The 21,405-nt window shown below is 40.9% G+C and overlaps 1 long non-coding RNA gene across 1 annotated transcript in view; it reads left to right on the plus strand.

Moving 5' to 3' along the window:
- Window positions 1-15,287, plus strand: part of LOC115394845 (uncharacterized) — a 19,499-nt gene extending 4,212 nt beyond the window's left edge. Inside the window, exon 3 of the long non-coding RNA XR_003932182.1 lies at window positions 14,440-15,287. This is a non-coding gene — a long non-coding RNA (uncharacterized LOC115394845). The remainder of the gene's footprint in view (window positions 1-14,439) is intronic.
- Window positions 15,288-21,405: the final 6,118 nt, after the last annotated feature.

Raw genomic sequence — 21,405 nt, forward strand, 5'->3', positions numbered from 1 at the left:
CTGGTGTGTAGGTCACCGAATTAGCTTGAGTGTACATTTTCAGTGAGTCTTTAATTAATATTCCCCCTGAGTGGAAGAAAAAAAATGCCACTTGGAGACCCTCTTTACAATATTTTGTCACAATTTATTTAAGGAAAAAAATACTTCATCAACTAAATGAGTCAAAAAGGAATTCTCGAATAAGTGGTATGTTGAGGGGAAATTTACTGTCTCCTAAAAGAAAAAGATGAGGATCCCGGTTTAGTTTTATTAGCTGTTGTTTCCGTGCAGAGAATGTGCTCCATGTCAGTGTTTTAGCTTTCCGTAGGCCTCGCCTGCGGCTGCTCTCAGCCTCCGTCCACATCCAGCCTTTCATCCCAGCGACCTCCAAATGTAGCCTTCCCAAGCCATCCACACCAGGCTGCTTTTTACTAAATGAAAAAAGGGAAAAGCATTTATTTGCATGGACAAAAAAGTAGAGATTGAGGGAAAGGGGAGGAGGAATAAAAGAGGCCAGGGTTAGAGTCTCCTCAAACAACCTCGAAAGTTCCAAACTCCCACCGAAAAACAACACAATGCATTGACAAGAGGCGCTGAAAAAGACAGAGTGGATGCTCTCTCTCTCTCTCTCTCTCTCTCTCTCTCTCTCTCTCTCTCTCTCTCTCTCTCTCTCTCTCTCTCTCTCTCTCTGTTGCCCCCTCACCCCCCCCTCCTCCGGGTCGGGTGTGCTGCGGAGCTAGCAGGGTTGAGAGGGCAAGTGCTGACCAGCCCTCTTTCTTTCTCTGTCTGCTGTTACTAGGTCACACACACACACACACACACACACACACACACACACACACACACACACACACACACACACACACACACCTCTCTCCTTGTGGTCAGTGTTGCCACCAGGGAGAGGGGTAATTTAAGCCCTCCTTGATGTAGCCTATTCATCACTGTCCCGCGCTCCGCGCCTCAAAATTAAAGTCTGATCTACAAAGTTAGACTGAAATGAGATAAAAATTGGCAGAGGTCAGGGCGGGTGGGGCCGGCCGGGCCCGTCAAAACACACACCGCCCCTCCACACTCTGCTTTTATCATTCCTCTCCAGAGTTTAGGATCCCGTGTGTTTATTTGTGAGGAAAACGTCTGCGAAGGAGTTGAGAGGTTAACCAGACAGGTTACACTGTTCAGCCTTAAGAACAATTCATCAAGAGCAAAACGCCAGGGGAAAGATTCATTCAGATGCCACTTTTCAACACGGGCGTCAGTTTGGAGCAGGTGTGTTGCATTATTTGATGACAGGATTTACAGTTTATGTGATTTTAACTTCAAAGCCCACATTTCAGACACTGACGAAATCCAGACTGCCGCCGAAACATTTAATACGCAGAGTAAATTCAAAATTAGAAGAAACAAAACCGTATTGTTTTCTCAACACGACCATTTAGATTACTTGTGTTTAAACACTAAAGCTTGTGTGAACCCAGGCAAAGTCTGCAGACATGAAGTTTGACGATCCTCAGCGAGACGTTCCTGCAGTTAAACAGTTAATCCGAGGCTTTAAAGATTAATCAGAGCCAGACGGAATCAAAACGTAGTAAAACGTGATGGCTGGTATTTTGTGGCTTGAATATCAAATATTAAAACAAGGCACTCATCATTAGTCTCAGTTTTAATAAACTCCACACACGACGTCGGTTGTTGCTTGAAAAGCATGAAATGTGTGTGAGCGCAGTCGTCCATGTCTTTGAACATTTCATTTTTTTGCAGCGACGCTGTTTGACTCTTTCAGCTGCTTTTTCTCAAAAATGTGTTAAAAATAACTTACATGACCACAAACTACTCAATTTAACAAACATATCAGTCCAGAGCTGTAACCATCTAATCAAACTCACTGTTTAATAAGCAGTCATCTTTTATATTTAGGATCAATTTAATCTCTTAGATGTTTACATGTTTGTAAAATTATCAGTATTTCTAATGTTATTTGTAGTTACACCATTTTCTTTTTTCAGTTATTTGGGTAAAAAATTAACCCTAAAATACTGAATAATGATGAATTTAGGAGGAGCGAGCAGATCAAAGCCAGGAATTTCAAACTTCACCTCGAGACTTTTTAGTCGTTCAACAAACAGAAATAACTCACATTATAGCAGGAGCTGGATGAGGAGCAGGACTTCACAAGAGGGAGGAGAAACATTGTGGTTACACTACAAACACACACACACACACACACACACACACACACACACACACACACACACACACACACACACACACACACACACACCTCATTTTCAAATGCATACCTTATATCTATTACAGACTCTTAACATTTCAGACTTTTTCTGCTTTGAATTTAAATTTAAAATAGATTTCTTTTCTGCTCATAATTGATCAGATTGGTGGAGTTGTGGAAATCTTAAAGTGCGCTCAAACATACGTTCTCTTCACTCAGGAGAGTTGAGTAAACTGTATTTGTTACACAAGTTTTAAAAGACTTTTTAATTTTATCCTAAAGAAGCTCATTCACCACAGATGACACTGAAAGACTGGCAGAGGATACAGTTGGTGACAAACTTTGGTGTTCAGTAATTTTTCAGGAAAAATACCATATTGTTTAAAAAAAAAAGTGACAATTTTTTCAGTAGAAAATTAGTTTTTGGATGAGAAAAGTAAAAAAAAAAAAAAAGCCAGAATAGAGCCGTCACACTACACATTTTCTCTGTTAAATAAACCGCAGTGTTTACGCGGCATTAAGGTTTTACAGTGTGTCCACTACACTGAGCTGAAGGAGCTCTGGAGGCTGCAGCAGAGCCACAGCCTGACAGACTTCACTGTGATTTACAAGAAACAAAATCCACAGAAATGTTTCCTGTTGAGCTGAGCGGCGGCGTCAGAGCCAAACGAAACCCTCCTGGAAGGAGAGGAAGTCAATAAATAACATGGCGTTCAATCAGAAGAAACCTGTCCCATCCAGATTAAGAAAGACAAGTCTCAAATGACGACATCTCACTTGAACCACTTTGAAAATTTGCTTGAAACACAAGAAAGATCCTGAAGATGTTCCTTCAAGCTTTTAGAGACTCTCCATTAGTTTCTGTCTTGTATCTCCTTTCTGGCTCTGACCTGTTTCCACCACGGCTGCCAGTGATTTTTTTTAAATGTGATTTTGCTCTTAATTATTAATGTGAATCACTGATTATCATCTGAGATCTCCTGAGCTGAACACACCTGTGTGTTTTTCATGTTTCCTTCAATGGGTGATAAAACCTTATCGACTCAGACATTTTACAATATTTCAATTAAAAAAATGTTTGGAAGCTTAAAGAAGAAACCTACATGTGATGGTTCAGGTTTACTCTTTTGTAATCATGTTCAGTTTAACCTGTTTTGTACTAAAAATGTATCTGAACGAACATTTTAATGTCATAATATATATGTCTATCAATATATAGACACATATATAAATACATGCTGGAATTTATTTTAACCGGTAGATATTAAAATGCTGAAAAACCTGTATTTTTTTTCCTGGTTGCATCCCCGACTTTTTCAGAAAATCTTTAAAATAAACAGTGTAATTTAAAATGACATGAAACCAACATAAACACAAAACACACACACACTCACACACAGACCATGATATAGCGTGCATATTGAATGGTTGCATAGATGAGTAAGAGCACTTGTTGCAGCATAATGTTTAAAAACTGATGTATTTCTTCAGAAAGCGTCACAGCTTCCCTCACATGTCTTCTTCTCTGGTGGAGAACATTCCATTTCTGCAGAGCGTCTGTCAGTAGAGGGCGTGGAGTCGCAGCACTGCTGCTTCAGCACATTTCGCTTTAAATTCAGATTATTCTGGAATTCATCATTAAAAAAAAAAAAAAAGAAATTCCAATTCAACTTTTTGCTGGGAATGGCTTCATTGGAGCATTAACCCAAACCGTGTTTTAAAGACATTTTTTTCAAATTGGTCACATTCGACCATCTTCCGCTTCCCGCCCGTCACTGACCGTCTACCTCAGCCCAGAGACGGAGGAGAAGACTTTCAGCAACAAATTTGCCTGTATGTTTTACCACTGGAAGCACAATTAAACTTGTGTTGAGTTGCACGACGGAGCGTAAACTGTTAGTAAATCCACAGATATTTTTAGCAGGCGCAGATATTTTCTGAGGAAATGTTTGTGTCCGCTGTCTGATGCAAAGTCTGATGGGTTACACTGTTTATCAGCGTACAGTATGACGGCGCACTGCTGCGTGAGTCACTGCTTCCTCTCTGCTGTGAACGTGTGTGTGTGTGTGTGTGTGTGTGTGTGTGTGTGTGTGTGTGTGTGTGTGTGTGTGTGTGCGGAAACCACGCTGACAGCTGCAGCTCATTACAGGCACTATTACTGATGGGGACTGCTGGGGGAAATTCCTTCTTCCACTGAGCAAAGCACCCTGTTTACCACACACACACACACACACACACACACACACACACACACACACACACACACACACACACACACACACAGGTTGAAGCTGGAGCTGCTACATCTGTACACCAACCAAAAACAGTCACTAAACATTTAGTGCAGAATGAGAAATGAAGAATAAGGCAGCTTCGATAAAGGAGGTGAAGCATTGCCCCAATTGCAGGAGAATGAAAGCCGTCCTGTGGCGAAAATGTCCATGCGCGCACGCACACACACACACACACACACACACACACACACACACACACACACACACACACACACGTCCTGTAGGTTTGTGCGCACGTAAACACAGACACATCCACAGCCACAGGGTAAGCACTCTTAAGAGGAGATGAGATCACCGGAGCACTCTAAGCCTGGCTATACTGGCAAACAGCCGCGTCTCTCTCTCTCTCTCTCTCTCTCTCTCTCTCTCTCTCTCTCTCTCTCTCTCTCTCTCTCTCTCACTCTCTCACACACACACACACACACACACACACACACATACACACACACACGGACGTCTACAAAGTATACAGTGTCCAGTGACGTTAATGAGAGGGCTGAAAGCCAGACACACATGTGCTAGAGTCATTAGGGAAGACTTCATAGCTACACTTCAGGCCACTACACTCCATTACTGTACTTCATTGGTTACACTCCTCCAAAATAGCGGTTTCTCAAAGTCGGATTCAGGGACCACCAGGGCTCGTTGAGGAGCCCCAGGGAGTTCTTCCCCAAACAAGGAAAGACCACTTACCTGTTTTTCTTCTTTCTTATTTATCCAAAGCACAGTGCTGTGCGGACGGAGGGATTTCAACTGTATTTCACTCAATCTGTCAGGATCCAACTGCCGCCTAACGAGACACGGGCTTTTATTCCCTTCTACATATATAGAGCAGATTTAAAACTCAGAGGAAACACTGAAACATCAAACTGTTTGTTATTTAAATAAGTGGTTTCAAGCATTTCAAGCTGCGGCCCTCGTGGTGTACTCCAGGGTATATGAGGGTAAAACTCACTCACTTTTCAGTCAGCATTATGTACACCCACTTCCAAATCCCCCATGATGCATCACTCAGCAGTATTTTTTTCTCCGAGGATGATGCAGCTGTGACCTGCCTTACTCCACCTTTAACTGGAAACTACTGGCTGCTTTCACTGACTTGACTGGTTAATGTTGACGTTTACCAGCAGGGTGAGAGCTGATGAGCCAGTTGGAGGCAGAAGGGGTTGGCCAGCGGGGGGTGGGGAGATAGGGATAGCTGATGAATTATACTGAAAGTAGTGAAAATAAGTCCCAAGTATTTGGTCATTGTCACATAGATCGAGTCACCCTATACTTGCGTTGCTGGGCTGCTTTAAAAGAAGGTAAATACGGGCATGTTCATGCTTCTCAGAATAAATAAACAAACAGAGTCATGAGACTAATGTAATGCACGGCGAGATGAGGCCATGTAGAAAATTACTGGATTTCACTCATTTTAGAAATGAAAATTGTTTCAGCATAAAAAAAAATTCTCCGTCATAACCGATACACTGTCCTCACACACACTGTTAAACTGTCTGGATGGAGATTTTCTGGGATTTTCTTCAAAGGATTTTTTTTCACTTTTTACATTTGCCACCTATTTGTGAAACATTTTAATTACTGTTTCAATTTAGTTTAAATGGTATTAGGCCAAAAAATGCCATCGAGTCATTTTATAATTTCCTATCAATGCTCTAACCCTAGATTTTTATACTCCCAATATAAAAACTTGCTTGGAGAGAAACTGTTTCTACAAGTACCAATGCAAAAAGTTAAATTTCACTTAAATCAAGTAAAAAAAGCAATTTTTAGGTCCTTTATTTCTTTGCAGATACGTGACTTTAGGTTTCAAGACACATCTGTAAAAACATGTGTCATCAGCAAACAGAGAAACTGAACTCGTCACTGGTTTCTTTTTAATTGCAGGATTTGGCCTTAAAAAAGCAACGATTCTGTCAACAGAGCATCATTTTAAGAACGTTCTGTCTTAATTGAATTACGCAGCGCTTTGTCATTTTCCTTTCATGGACTCAGAATGAGCCAGAGAAATGGTCCACTCCTCCCTGTAATGTATCGACTTCATTAATCAGACTGTTAAATTGGAACGGGCTGCTTTTATTAATTACGCTCCACGCCATGATGATAGGGCTTCTCAAAGACATCCCTCCCCCTTTGTTTAGACACACCAATCATTTCCAGAAAGACACAGCAAAGAAGCAAAGAGAAGGCTCAGCACGAGGAAATAAAACTGGAAAATGGGACGACGGAAGAAAAACAGCAAACTACTGAAGACGGATTTTTAAAGATAAAATTAGACGTGGCACAAAGGTGCGATAATGATGCTGAGAACTTATCACAGGCCCGACGTGCTGCTCCTCAGAACACCTTCATTTATTTTATCTTTCATCCTCTTTATCAAACACATTCATTTCATTTTAAGGATTATTTTTGGTTTTGTTCCATTTTAGGTTTTTTTTTAGGTTTTTGGTCTTTTTCATACTATGGTCAGTGTGATCAGAATCAGCTGTGAACCTAAGTCATAAAAACCAGCCATTCATTCTGTAATCTGCTTTTCTTTACCCTAAATCTGCTGTTTCTGTCTCATTGTCAGATGTTCTCCTCTGTATGTTAACACCATGCAGTGACTTATGCAATGATGTAACTTTGAATCAATAAAAAATGTATTTAAAGTCAATTGTGTATGTTTCCAGACTTCTTTTGGACTCAAACCTTCATTCAGTTAATTACTAAAAGTTGCATTTTTGCAACTTTAGCGACATTTTTCTGCCAATTGGGTGGGTTTCCACTTCGAGGCTGAGTTCACAGGCTGCTCTGATCATTTTAAAGAACCATCAGAGGTCAGCGTGAACACTCAATCAGCATCATCCGACACCGCGTGCAAAGACTTGATGTCATGAAAGTTCTGTACTGAAACAAAAAAACGTATGGTCTGAAAACGTGGGGGTCTCATATTGTCTTTGGTGGTCTCATGGTAACAAGTTGATCAAAGATTTTGGATGAGGAGCAGCCGAAACCAGTGAGACAGGAAGTTTGTGCACAGACTAGACGGAGGACACTGAACGCTATATGACCATTCACACACAACTCCGAGTGCTTCAGAAAAGCCTGAAACGAGGTCCAGAGTCATCAAATTATTTAGAACAGGCAGTAAAGTGAAGCACAATAAGACAAAGGGATAAAAATGTAATAGAGTCAGCAAGTGAAATGATGACATGCTGAGTTGACTGACTGTACAGAACGAAGCAACATCTGAGGAGTTCTTCATCTCTTATGTGTGTTCCCATCTGTGTCGAGTTAACGGTATGTCATGTTTTATAAAACCAACCAAACGTGAGACTAGTTAAAGAGAGATCGTTTTCTATTCCATATTTACCTGAAATGATAAAGATGGATGCTACACTTATTGGTCTGTCCTGTAGATGTTGTGCAAATAGAGCTGACAAAATTCTGACCTGATAATAAAAGGAAGGGAGCAAAAAAGATTAACCGGAGCAGAATTGTGGAATTCAGTGACGTTAAAGTCAAAACAACAGCAAGGTCACGTTGAAAAGCGCCACAGAGAGAAGTCTGCCCTGGTCAGATGTGTTCAGACTGGCATTAAAAATCAATTTTACAAAACTCCCAACTGTGCATTCAGATAAAGTAATGACAGTATGAGCGATCCAGTCACGTCTGCATTGGTTCAAAACGACTTGTAGTGAAATGCTGCCGGTCAGTTTACTGTTTTACGGAGTGATGTTAATGAAAAATGTCTCAAAGTCCACAAGTCCTGAAGACACTTTCTCACTTTGGTCACAAGTAAAGACACTGAGGTCGTGTAATGAACCTCCAGGACATGATGGACAACTTCTGCTGCGCGATCTGTTATGTTATCGCATTGTTTTTTCATTTCCACTGAGGATAAAGTACCTGGTACCTGGGTGTGCTTGTCTTGGTATCCGCCTTCCTAAAAGCCGCCTGGGCCTAAAAGGTGACGTAGACGCCCTGCGGTTTCTGATTGGTTCAGAGAATGGATGGAGGCAACATGGCGGCGGGTTACTGTAACACGCCGTATATTTGCGGATGCACGGCGAGCGTGTGGGAGCCACTCCACGCTGAGAGCCGCAGTGGATACAAATCATGAGCCGATACTCTTGTCACGTCAGCCCAAAGGCACTTCAGCTGCACTCGGTGTTTATCTTATTGTGACATTCTCCTTGCTGTTCCACTGACGCCCCCCTCCTCCCCCCACCTCCTCCAACCACTTCAGCCGCGCTGCCGGCCTGTATAAAATACCTGCTAAATGGAAAGAAAGACAGATTATGTTAATGGCGGTCGGGGAAAGTGGCGAGGGCAAATCACACATCCGTCCTTGGTGACAACAGCTGACGCCGTTTCACTTATGAGGAGCTGATGTGACACAGCGGAGGATTCGCTTCACATAAGTGGATGTGAAAAACCATAAGCGCCTTTTTTTTTTTTTTTTACCTTTGCATCTAGTCTATCTCGAGTCATGAGAAAATATCCAATAGCAATTCTAATTTGCATTATTGATATTTCCAGATTTTCTATTCATTGTCAATTGAATGCAAAAAACCCCAGCATTCTCCAAATCCAAGTTTTTAAAATGAAGGGATTTAATGCTAAACTGGCTTCTGCACGACGACAGCAACATTCCTGAACTGAAGATGCACCTGCATCTGATTTGGACTCTTCTGTGCTCCGTTCATTGTGTGAAATGTCTCAGTACTGTTTGAGCTGCATATTCAAGCGGATCATGTTAAAGGAAAGTCCAGGTAACGAAGGTTCCAGACCTGATTCATCAGTGACAAGCCATCCTGCATGTGCAGTATGTTACACAGACTTGGTACAGCTACATCTACATCTTATCTCCATTTGACACAGACGGAGCGTCAATCTGTATCAGACATGGAGCGAAATTTATATGAAAAAAATATTTTGGGCTATTATTTTGAACAGAGTGAAAACTGAATTGACAAGGCAAATTTATTTGTATGGCATCATTCAGACATAAGGCTTTTCATACAGCCCATAACAAGGAAATACAATAAGTAAATAAATAAATAAATAAATAAATAAATAAATAAATAAATAAGAGATATAAAACTGGCCTTTTTCTGAACAGAATGGGTCTTTTTTGTTTTCAATCAAAAATTTCACACATTTGACAAATTAAAAAGCTGAAATGAAGATTTTCATGGAGTCATGATTTCAGGGCATTAGATTCTGAAACAGTAGATCAGAGTCAAAAAATAATAATAAAAAATAAGAGTAAAGTCACATGACTGACACGACTATCGACAGTTTTTTCTCCGTTTCATCGCCGAATCATCTCCATCATATCGTATCATTTTGCAGGTCAAAGCAGAAGTTAAAGTACGGAGGAAGAATGTGTTTATGAAGGCAATATAACGAAAGCTGCTGGAGGAACGTCTGTCAGTTAAAATCCTGTTTGCTTTATTTATCAGCGAGTCCATGAACTCCTAACATAAACACGTCCTGACCCCCGGTTGAACCGAACGTCTGCCCCCCCTCCGGAGGAGAGGACCCTGTGTTAAACGCAGGAACCCCGGGGCTCCGCGGAGACGCTAGCCGACGTGACATCCGCATCGGCATCACGTCGAATCGGCTCGCCGCTCCACCGCGGCCCGGAGCGGCCGGCGGCCCGGCCGGCCTCCGGGGTTGGGAGGTCAATACGCTCAAATGATTTTCCACTTCTGCAGAGAGCCAGCACTCGTAGCTTTAGGATATTTAGTGACTCGCTGAACGGTTTCGTGGCGCAATTCCTTCAATACGTCCGCTGAGATTCACGTGAGCGAGCGAGGGATGATAGGGGCGCCGCGCTCGACGGCGAGCAGATGCTGACCAGCAGATCACCACGATCAGGCCTTCCAGGGTTAGGAGGAGCACTCTGTGAAGGGTGTGTGTGTGTGTGTGTGTGTGTGTGTGTCTGTAAGGCTTTTGAAGTGTCAACCTCCCAGAGAGAGGATCAAGTACTAAGCTGGAGACTCAGGAGCTCAGTGCCTGGTGTGTGTTCATATGTGTGCGTGTGTGTGTGTGTGTGTGTGTGTGTGTGTGTGTGTGTGTGTGTGTGTGTGTGTGTGTAGGAGCAGCCTACACTTGTGATTTTTAAGGACTGAGGAAGTGATATATCCTTTTATCTGTTACTGTGGGTGACCGCAAGCCTGACCGGCGCGGCTAAACCCACACACAGTCCAAAGATTGGTTCAGTGTGTGTGTGTGTGTGTGTGTGTGTGTGTGTGTGTGTGTGTGTGTGTGTGTGTGTGTGTTTTGGGATGAGCAAAGGTGCATCAGAAAGCAGGGCCCTTCTCTTGAGAGGGAAACACGGAGTTGAAAGGTCAAACACACATATGGGGGGTCAGTGAGCAGCCTGGCAAGCGGAACAGAAGGCTCATACACACTGGGGCACACGAGAGAGAGTGTGTGTGTGTGTGTGTGTGTGTGTGTGTGTGTGTGTGTGTGTGTGTGTGTGTCATTCTTGTGAGGTCCTGGTGTTCGGAGTGGCTCCTCAATATTAGAGGTTTCAGGCTGAGGCCGCAGTGAGAAAAGGATTAGATTAAATTAGATTAGTTGAGGTTAGATTAGATTCAACCTGATGCTTGAAGATGGATCAGTGACATGGTGCCATGCTTTAGAAATACGTATAAATGTTTATTAAAATGCACTTTAAAGGTGTTTTAGGTGCTTAAATTGAACTTATTCCAAAAAATATTCCAACTCTGTCTCCATGGAAACGAACTTTTCTGCCATTTCTATACAACATGCATCACCTTCAAAACGTTACAGTGTAAACACAGAATTTTTGTCTAGAAACGTTACCATGGAAACAGACCCAAGGACTGACAGTTTCCTCCTTTTTTCGAGTCTATCTTTAACACGTGGTGGTTTATGTTTTAGTCTGTTCTCTGATTGGACAGTCAAACAAGAAATCCTGGTGGCCAACGTATCTGGACACAAATCCGTTTCTCTGCTTCCTCAGAGTTAGTCACATTTTCCACACATAATAAACTGTTTTATGAGTTCAAGTTATGAGAAGCTGTGGAAGGGATTTCACTGAATTCAAACAACATTGTGTTTACGAAAGACTAAAAAAGTCCTGCACATGTGTACAACTATTACACTGCATAAATGTGGTAACATTACAAGTAAATATCAGTAATTAAATACTCAAACATGACTTTTCACAGAAGCTACTCAATTGTTGACAGCAGGCATGACATTTAATATTCTCAAAAAATATTTTGCTCCTAAACTGAAACTGAAGTACTACACCCTAAAAAATGAATGGTAGAAAACAACCCAAACTGATTTATTTTTTAACCCAACAGGTAATCAACATTGGACCAGCCCAACAGTAGTTATATTTACCCAACAAAATGGGTTGGTCTTTTTAACCCAACAGATGGGTTCACAGATTTAATTCTATCATTGGGTCAAATCAGTTTTAGTCCGGGTCGATTCTACCATCACATTGGGTTGAATATTGTGCTCATTTTTAACCCAACTGTTGCATCAAATTCATTTCAGCCCTGGGTCAATTTTACCATATATACTGGTTGAATGTGCCCAAAATCTGGGTCAAATTAACTACAATTCTGTGTTAATTCAACAAAACACATTGGTTTAGTCTTCCCAATTTGATTCATAGATGAATTAAAATAATACAACCGACAGACCCCCCTCCTCAGCCTCACTGGTAGTGTCCAGCAGAAGGGACAGGCTCTTACAGCTGGTACCAGCTTGGCCACAGGAGTTGCTGGAAGGTGCCACAATGCGAGGATCAACTACCTTCAGGGCTCCACTCTGGATTTTTCTGTACGGGAGTCTCCCTCAGCCTTTGTCACTCCCATGACGACCACAAGGCTGGGGGGTGGCGACATGCAGACAGGGGGAGACAGGAGTCAAACCAACAACCTCCCGATTGTAAGACGACTGCGCTCCCCACTAAACCACAGCCGTCCCGACAGCTGGCAATGCAAATGTTATACATAGTGTAGCTAGCGAGCTACACACATTAGCTAGCTCTTTGGTTAACGCTAACGACATGGAGGGCGCTCGCTCAAGCATATTTTTGTGTATGACATTACATGATGACATGCTTATTTACATTACATCTAATTCACATGACGTGACGCCGCACAGTCGTGTGAATTAGATATGTAATGTAAACAAGCACAACCCTGTACTGCATCAGAGAGCTGGAGGACCACCTCGGTTCCTCTGTGTTGCAGAGACAGAAGTGACACTCGGACCCGTTGACAACCCAACAGTGGTCAAAACAACCCATGTGCTGAGTTTAAAAATCTGTGTTGGGTCTGATGGACTCGAACCCAACACAAGAGTTGCAGCAAATAACTCCAAATGTATCATAACAGCCCAAATTGCGTTACTGATTTCATAACCCAGCGATTGGGTTAACAAAATGACCCAACATTTTTTAGTGTGTACAATTAATAAATATAAAAAATCAGATCACTCGGACTAATGTGTGGATCGATGATTTTCACTAGATTTTAACATTTTATGGTTTAAATTGTTGTATGATTAAAGTTTTCTGTCTAATTTGTCATAAGGTCTGTTACTATATATCTACATGTGACTGTTATTATACTGCTTCAGTGAGCTGAGACTATATTTTATCCAATTTCATTTTAATCAGGATATTTCAGGTCCTGATTTAATTTCATTCTGACGAAATGTTGTCATTCTACACAGCTGTGTCGAAGAAACTGATGATTGTAAGGAAATGAACAGAAAAAAAAAATACAAGCCGAAATAGTTAATATTAATTATTCAAGAGTCTTCAGACAACAGCACGAAAATTTAAATCTTGACAGGAAATGTTACACTCCAGTACTGGAACCTAAAATTAGACCTGTTCACACACTGGAAGACAAATCCAACCTTTCAACCAACATTAAAAAAAAAAAAAAAAAAAAGCCGATTCAGATTAAAAAATAATGGGATGGTCACTCTGTGATCTTCACTGGTTGGAAATCCAAACTTTATTGATCCGTGTCCCGGTGCAGCTGCTGTCACTCCAACACAGTTACAAATATACTCTGGGCATATACAGTACTCTCTACAGTTAATCTTTTATCTGAGTCCATACATTGGAGGGATTTGGTGTTGAAACTGTTTCTAGGTGAAAACTGATCTGCTTCTTAAATATTAACAATAAAATGTAAACAATGTTATAAAGTGATCATCAATATGCAATGTTTGTAGATGTTGCAGCAACAATCCAACTGGTCTGTCTGTCCATATGAATATCAGAGTTCTCCCACTGTCATTGTTTAAAGCATATTGTTCTCTGTGCCATCTGTGTGTAGTTTCAGTTACAAAAACAAACTACGGCGTCCACTAGTGGCCTAAAATAAAAAGGACATCTTCAACATTTCTGTAAACAAACGTTTTCAAAATGTTGGCATGTAAACTTTTTCTGAAATGAGAACAATGCAAACTGGGCCAGAGTCCCTAAGCTGAGCAGATCGAAGAGTCCCTTTGAGTCTGGAACATGTGACATGAGATTCACCCTCAGTGTTCTGACACTCTCATTAATTCACATTAGCAAGTCAGGACAGAGTGAAATTCTAATAAACCAAGCCTTTCAAACATTACTGGGCTGATTGTGATCCCATAAAGGGGCTGAGCGTTTAATGATTCCTTCATGGGCATTCAGAATATAAAACATGTCAGATCATTGCTTCAAGTTATAACGGACCCTAACTTTCAGTCACACCTGGGGTGGAGTCAAACACCACTTGGGGTACACCGTGGTTTACGGTGTTGTAACAGGAGGGAGCCTGGGTGTGTGTGTGTGTGTGTGTGTGTGTGTGTGTGTGTGTGTGTGTGTTTGGGGGGGCTACCTGACAACACAAGCAGAAATGTGTTAAGAGCCAAACCGTGTTTGTCACCCTGTTTTCACAGATCCCATCTACACTACAACACGTTATGGGAGAGGATGGAGGACAGAGGAGGACGCTGTTCGGTGTTTAACGGTCGCAGTCTCACCTCTCGCTTCTTTTCTTCCTGCTTTTTTCTTCTTGTTCTTCTCCTACATTTCAGAGGTGGTGGCTGCAGAGATTTGCATTTGGATTCATTGATCCAGTGCATTTGACCTCAACTGGATTCAGCAGCCGAACAGGGGTATGAGGGGCGCACACACACACACACACACACACACACACACACACACACACACACACACCTTTAAAGGAGAACAAACACATTACTCTTTGCTAAGTAGGATTTTCAGTCATCTGTTCACGCCATCCCTCATTGCTCCATTTTCATATCACCCATCAGTTAGTGTCTCTCTCTGTTTCATGCACACACACACACACACACACACACACACACACACACACACACACACAAACACACTTCTCTCCACATCAGCCATCAGTTTGTCCAACAGACACATAAATGTACATTTTCACATTCACGCAACTTTTTTTTAAACATCCCACATCAGATTACCTCAGAGTCACACACACACACACACACACACACACACACACACACACACAGAAATCATCACACATCAGTTCTATCTTTTAAGGCTGGAGGAGCGAGGGAGGGGTGGGGTTGACAGGGCAGAAGAGGAAGTACACAGGAAGTACATTAGTTATCACTCCCCTGTCTTCTCCACCTTTTCACTTCTTATCACCGCCCGACGTCTCAGACACGGGCCGAGCCACTTCTCTTTTTCTCATCCCTTACCGCTCTCTCCACAGTCTCTCCTTCACACACACACACACACACACACACACACACACACGCCTTTATAAAAATGACTTCCGTGCTCCACTTTAACGTCGGGCCCTCGGATCTAGATGACACTTGGCAAGCCGCAGAAGCCGCAAGACAAGCGGATGAAATATTTAAATGAAATATGGCAGGGGTATGAGAGGTGAAGAGAGGCAAGGGGAATGAACGATGGCGAGAAAAGAATACAAGGCGTGGGACGAGGGAGGGAAAGAATGACAATATTGAGAAGGTGAACGGACAATGAAGAACGTCTTGTCTTGGCTGTGAGAGGGAGACGGCTGATGAGAGCCGCACATGAACCGGGTCTCGCACAAAACAGTACAGTGTAAGATCATATCGAACGGCTGGATCTAGGAAAGACTGATCGAAAAGTAACTGTCCAACGTGGTGACAGCACCAACACTGTCTTCACATGTCGGAACAGAGCAAAACCAAATGAGCCAAATGGAAACAAACGTAACATAATAAACCATTTGACAAAGCCAACCCACGATTCAGTTCAGATCAGGTAGCAACTACAGGTAAAATCTGAAAATCTGAACAATCATTACAAGGTTAACGATGAGATCGCCATGTCTGAATCAATCCTGTAATTCCACTTTACACCACCAGGTGGTGCAGCGAATCATTCTGACATTTTTCTTGTCATCAGTCGGACAACAGAAAATCAAAATGGATGAAAGCAGTGACTTTTCACAGACACAGAAACTTCATCTCTGAAGTCTTACGTTTTCTACCTTCGATCCTAGATTACCAACAGACAGTAAAGAAGTAGGATTTTTTATTCCTAATCTGCTTTTCGTTAATGAAACAAGAAAAGTCCGATTTTTTTTTTTCACATGCTCATGTGATAAGAGAGGCTGAGTTTCATTTTCATTCGGATTCCTTCATCCTGGATGTTTGTAGTACAGCAAATAGCTTATTCATTTATAAAAGACAAACTGCAAGCTCATCAGATCTTAGACTTTTTATGATTATTGTTGAATGATCGTTTCAAGAACAACCCATGGCATGGTTTGTGCTACAAGAATTGGAGAGATAACTTAATATAGAGTAAAAACTACAACTACATGTCTCTCTTTCGCCATGAGATATGTAGCAGGATTACTGAACCCCCGTAGAAAGAAACCTGTCTTCCCCTTCAGAAATATTGGCGATGTAGTTTTTCCAACAAATCTCACCTTATTTGTACAGCTTCAAGTCACAGTGCTGATTCATTTCAGGGTTTCACTTCACATGGCGGAGGTCCTTCGGAACTTTGGCGAAAGAAGCAGAGTTGGATATAATATATATATATATATATATATATATATATATATATATATATATATATATATATATATATATATATATATATATACTTGAACTGTAAGCTTTATCAAACAAGCAAAATAAGAAACCAGATTGCATTAAAGGTAAATAATAATAATAATAATAATAATAATAATAATAATTATTATTATTATTATTATTATTATTATTATTATTATAAAAAAAAAGTATATTCTGTTTGATTTCACAGGACACAACAGCACATCGGCTTAATGGATAATCTAATGTCTCTAGTATCTGCCAGTGGCTGCTGTTATTGGGGAAACCCTGATTAAAAGGGAACTACATCATAAATGATTTTCATGCAGTTTAACTGTAGCGTGTTTCTATTCCGTAAACAAATGTTCATTGATTTTCTTTATTCCCACCTCTGCTCCAGCCGCAATAAAGTCAGTTATCTCTCTGCTGAGAGGTAATAAAATCAAACCATTAAGGTCTTTATGTCTTGATGATTGAATTTTGCACATAACTATAAGTGAGCATCATCTGCATATAGTCATAGTTTAAATGAAAAGAAGCATTTTTTCCTGGCTTTGTAATATCAGAATAACCTCGTCACTTTCTCCTCACATGCACTTCAGTGATGTGGTGTTTCTGTGTAGAGTTTGCATGTTCTCCCTTTTGCTGCATTGGGTTTTCTGCTAAAATGAATGATTTTTGGTTCGTCATCTATAATGTGGTGATCTCTCCAGAATGTGCCCTGCATTCGCTCGTAGAGAGCCAGGACCAGCTTCAATATGATCCCGAGGTGAACAAGGCTGTAGAAACCAAAATTCAAAAGAAGCTTGTAGGCAATTTATTTTGGTCAGAAACTAAAATATTTCCTCAGCATTGGGCTCTTGTCATTCTCTGTAGATATCCTTCACTGGTAATACTGAAGGTACATTTTGTCCCTTTTTAAATTTATTTATTTTTGTTGTATTTAATAAAATTTGTGTAGTGACCTAAAAACATGCAACCCCAATGGAAAAGTATTGTTTTCATCCAACGACACAGAAACCATCCATGCAACCACTTCATGGTTTAAACATTTCTCTCGACCCAGGAAATGAGTTTAATCAAGTCCATTTATACACTTCTTACCATGCCAATGGAACTTCTAAAAAAATGAAAAAAAAAAGATCCTAGGAAGACCTCAGTGAAGTCAGAAACATTTTGTATGGTTGAAGCTGCGATGTCTGTTTCTTTACTTACATCACTTCTGAGCTCTGGTTCAAAGAGTGCAAGAAAAATAAATAAGCCAGCATTTTACTAATGATAACTGAGTGACTTTAATAATAAATTTCATTACTTGAAAAGTATTTTTGCTTCTGTTTTCAAAAACACAATTTTCTAAATTTCAGCGTATCAAAATGCCCATTTTAATCAATGTTAACTAGAATTTATGTTGCTGGAGATGCAATGGATTGACAGAGATCGGGCCAGAATTACTTTTCTCTATTTAAACCTCGATAACTGTTGAACTTGATACTCAGAAAACCCAGTTCATTTCGTGACTAAGTATTTTTGCTTTCTTATTTTCAGGCCAGTAGGTTTTCACATCCTACCTTTGACTTGTTCTTCTGTCTTCGTCGGAAACATGTCTGACGTCTCAGAAACCCGTCAAGGTGTGCTGAACAAACTGAGGCTTAACGGAGGTTATTGAACCAGTTTGTGTTGGAGCAATCACCAAATCCTAACCAGAAACAAGAAAAAAGTGTATTTTAAATTAACATTTAATCTCATTCACATTAACATAGATAACAGCAGACAGTGTGTAAGGAAGGCCTTGGTGCTGTTGAAGCCACGCAAGAAAGCTTGAAATCTCTGGACGAAAACTTGAAATTGTTGGATAACCGTGAAAGTTTACTGAACACACAACTGCTGAGATTCATCCGTATGATCATCTGTGAACAAAACTCCAATATAGAAGCAGTTTCCTCAAAACCAGGGAGGATCCATGCTGGAGTTCCAAACCCGTGCATGTTCCTTAGTTTTTATTTGTCCAGTAGGAGAATGTTGCATGTGGTTGAATTTGATATCCTGCAGTTCATATAAGAAGACAGGCTTGTTCTCATGAACTCATCACTTAAAAAAGCAACGTCGTGTGATCATATTGTGCCATTTCTGAATACCTGAAAAAAGGCAATAAAACCTTTAATGCTAATGAGTGTGATATTATTCTTTAATTTACATGGGACCATCCTTCCAGTGTGTCGAAAACAAAGCACAGCAGTGTGTGTCTCCCGTGTATCATCATTCCAAGGAAAAGAAAAGACAAAAAAAACAAAAACAAAAGAGATCCTGGTCTTCATCATTCTGCATGCAGCGATGGAAACTGCTAACATATCGCGCCCATCCAGTAGTTCGGAGCGGAGTATTACTTCAAATAAACATTGTGTTTCCCAGCGCCGGGGCTTTGTGAATAAATGAAACGGAGACGGGAACAGAGGGGTTTTCTCCCTGTGATTGGCCGCAGATGTGAACCACCGGTCTGGGTTCGGTTAAAGTCCCGCTGCCAGGAATATTTGCTGCAATTCAATAAATAGAGCTGTTAGAGGCGAGGCGTTTCCTCGTCACCGTGTCGGGGTTTGGGAGCGGAGTGCTGTGTTGCTCTGCCGGTGGTGTGACCGGCGTTTAGCTTCGACACGCAGCTCCACAGCGAACGGGGAAACCTGAGCGCGCAGATAAAAAGGCTGCATGAATTATTCCACCTCGCAACAGAAGGCTGGGATTTGCAGATGTATGTAGCGGCTTTAGAAACGTGGAGGACATGAGGTTTTTATTCCATCCCTTCAGACGGAGACGACGCAAAACATGTCTGGAAGAAGGATCGCATTGTTTTAGCTTTAATTACTCTTAATAGGAATAATTCATGCGTGCTATTCTAGGCTCTGTTAATTGTGGTATTTTCATTATTAGGAATGAAGTCTCATTCATCTTCTAACACACACACACACACACACACACACACACACACACACACACACACACACTTAAAATGTTTTTTACTCATTTATCTGTCTTTTATAAAGAATATTTTTTAATGTATATCATGTTTCAAAGCTATATTTATTGAAGATTAATCTTTTGCTGTCATATTTCTTTCATAGTGTTTCTATCTGGTATCTAACATCTCAATTACTTTGCTTTAATCAATTTCATCTGGGATTATTTATCTGACGTGAATTAGTTTGATCAGGTTTACTTTGATTTTTGACATTTTCAAACTCAAAACTGTTTTTTTTTTAGCTTTTCTTCATCATTTGTCAACATTATTTATATTTTTTGCTTTTTTTCTGCTCAGTTTCATCACGTTTAACTTTAATAAAACCAATTTGTGCACCTTTTGAAATGATACTTCTGACATTCTCGTGATTGTTTTGTCACCATAACTTTTTTAATCATGTGTGGAGCACTGCTTTATAATTGCCATAAGAGTTGATAAATGATTGCATGTAGGAACATGTCAACAGTCTGTCTTTATAACAGCATCTTCGTGCTTTAAGTTGAGACTTTAAAATCAGTCGCTTCATCTTTTTCATGCCAAAGAGACACGAGCAGGCGTCCGTCCTCAGATCAGCGATCGTGTTAATCTCTTCTTCTTGCCTCGTATTTGTGTCTTCTCCTCTCCTCTCTCCTCCGGCGCCTTCCTCACTCTCCTCTTCCTCGCCCCTCCTCTTCCTCCACCGCTCTCTCCTCCCCGGTGCGATCAAATCATCGTATGGAAAAATCCTGCCTGATCCAAGAGGGCCGAGGCAAGAAAGGTCACGGAGAGAGTCCGTAAAATGGATGAAGCCTAATGATTAGCTCAACCTTTACCTAATCAATAATCATTTATCCAACAATATCACCGGCAGCCATAGCCCCATTTGCCATTAACCTCGGCGGTGAGGAGAGAGGCAGTATTGTTTCCTCTGGCAGCTTTATGGCACTCAGATGAGTGGTAGGAAGCTTAAGGTTGGATGTGGACGGCTCGGATCCTATTAAAGGGACTGCAGGTATTTGAGCGTAGCGCTGTCACATAATTACCCTTTTGAATGATTGACTGTGACACCGGCCACACCGTGGAAACGGGGGGAAACGGCTGATAAAGAGATCTGTGGAGGGTGTTACGTTCAATAACCCTTCCTGTTGCATGCGGAGGATTGAGCCAATATGTCCATTTTGCTGATTGATACAATTACCTGGAAAATATTTGATGAAACTGAACTGCGTCGAACGATCAGTGAGTGTTGTTAGAGCTATGTCCACAATGCATTGCAGCAGTGCAGCACTCCTGACCTGCAGTTCTGGACCGCTTTCTTTTAAAGGTTAGATTTAGCAAAGAAAACCACACTTTGGATGTCAAACATGAGGCCCGTGGGCCAAAACTGGCTCTCTAACGTTTCAAACATTTCAAAGAAAACATTAATTTAAAAAATTTGCCTTGTATGTGTTCACCAATGTTTGGCTTCACTGTTATGTTTCTAAACACCCAGGGATGCTAATAAAAAAAAGGAAAAGAAAGAAAAGACATAACTGCCAACACCATATTTAACTATATGCACTAATCTAGCAGTTCATAAAATGTAGTTTTATTATGGGTATAAATGCTGAATATTTAATATTTCATATGTTGTAAATGAGATGTTACACTTAACCAGGTTTTCAGTAAACATCCATATTCACACAGGTTTCTTTTTGTTTCCCCAGAAATCCACTCAGTACTGTTTGTGCACCTTTTTGTCATATTTCATGCATTAAGTATTTTTTTTTTTTTTTAATGTTATTTCCTCTTATTTTTGGTCGAGCTGCTTCAGCGTTTCCTGC

This window comes from Salarias fasciatus, chromosome 1 (genome assembly GCF_902148845.1).
Source record: "Salarias fasciatus chromosome 1, fSalaFa1.1, whole genome shotgun sequence".
In the NCBI taxonomy this organism is placed as follows: Eukaryota; Metazoa; Chordata; class Actinopteri; order Blenniiformes; family Blenniidae; genus Salarias; species Salarias fasciatus.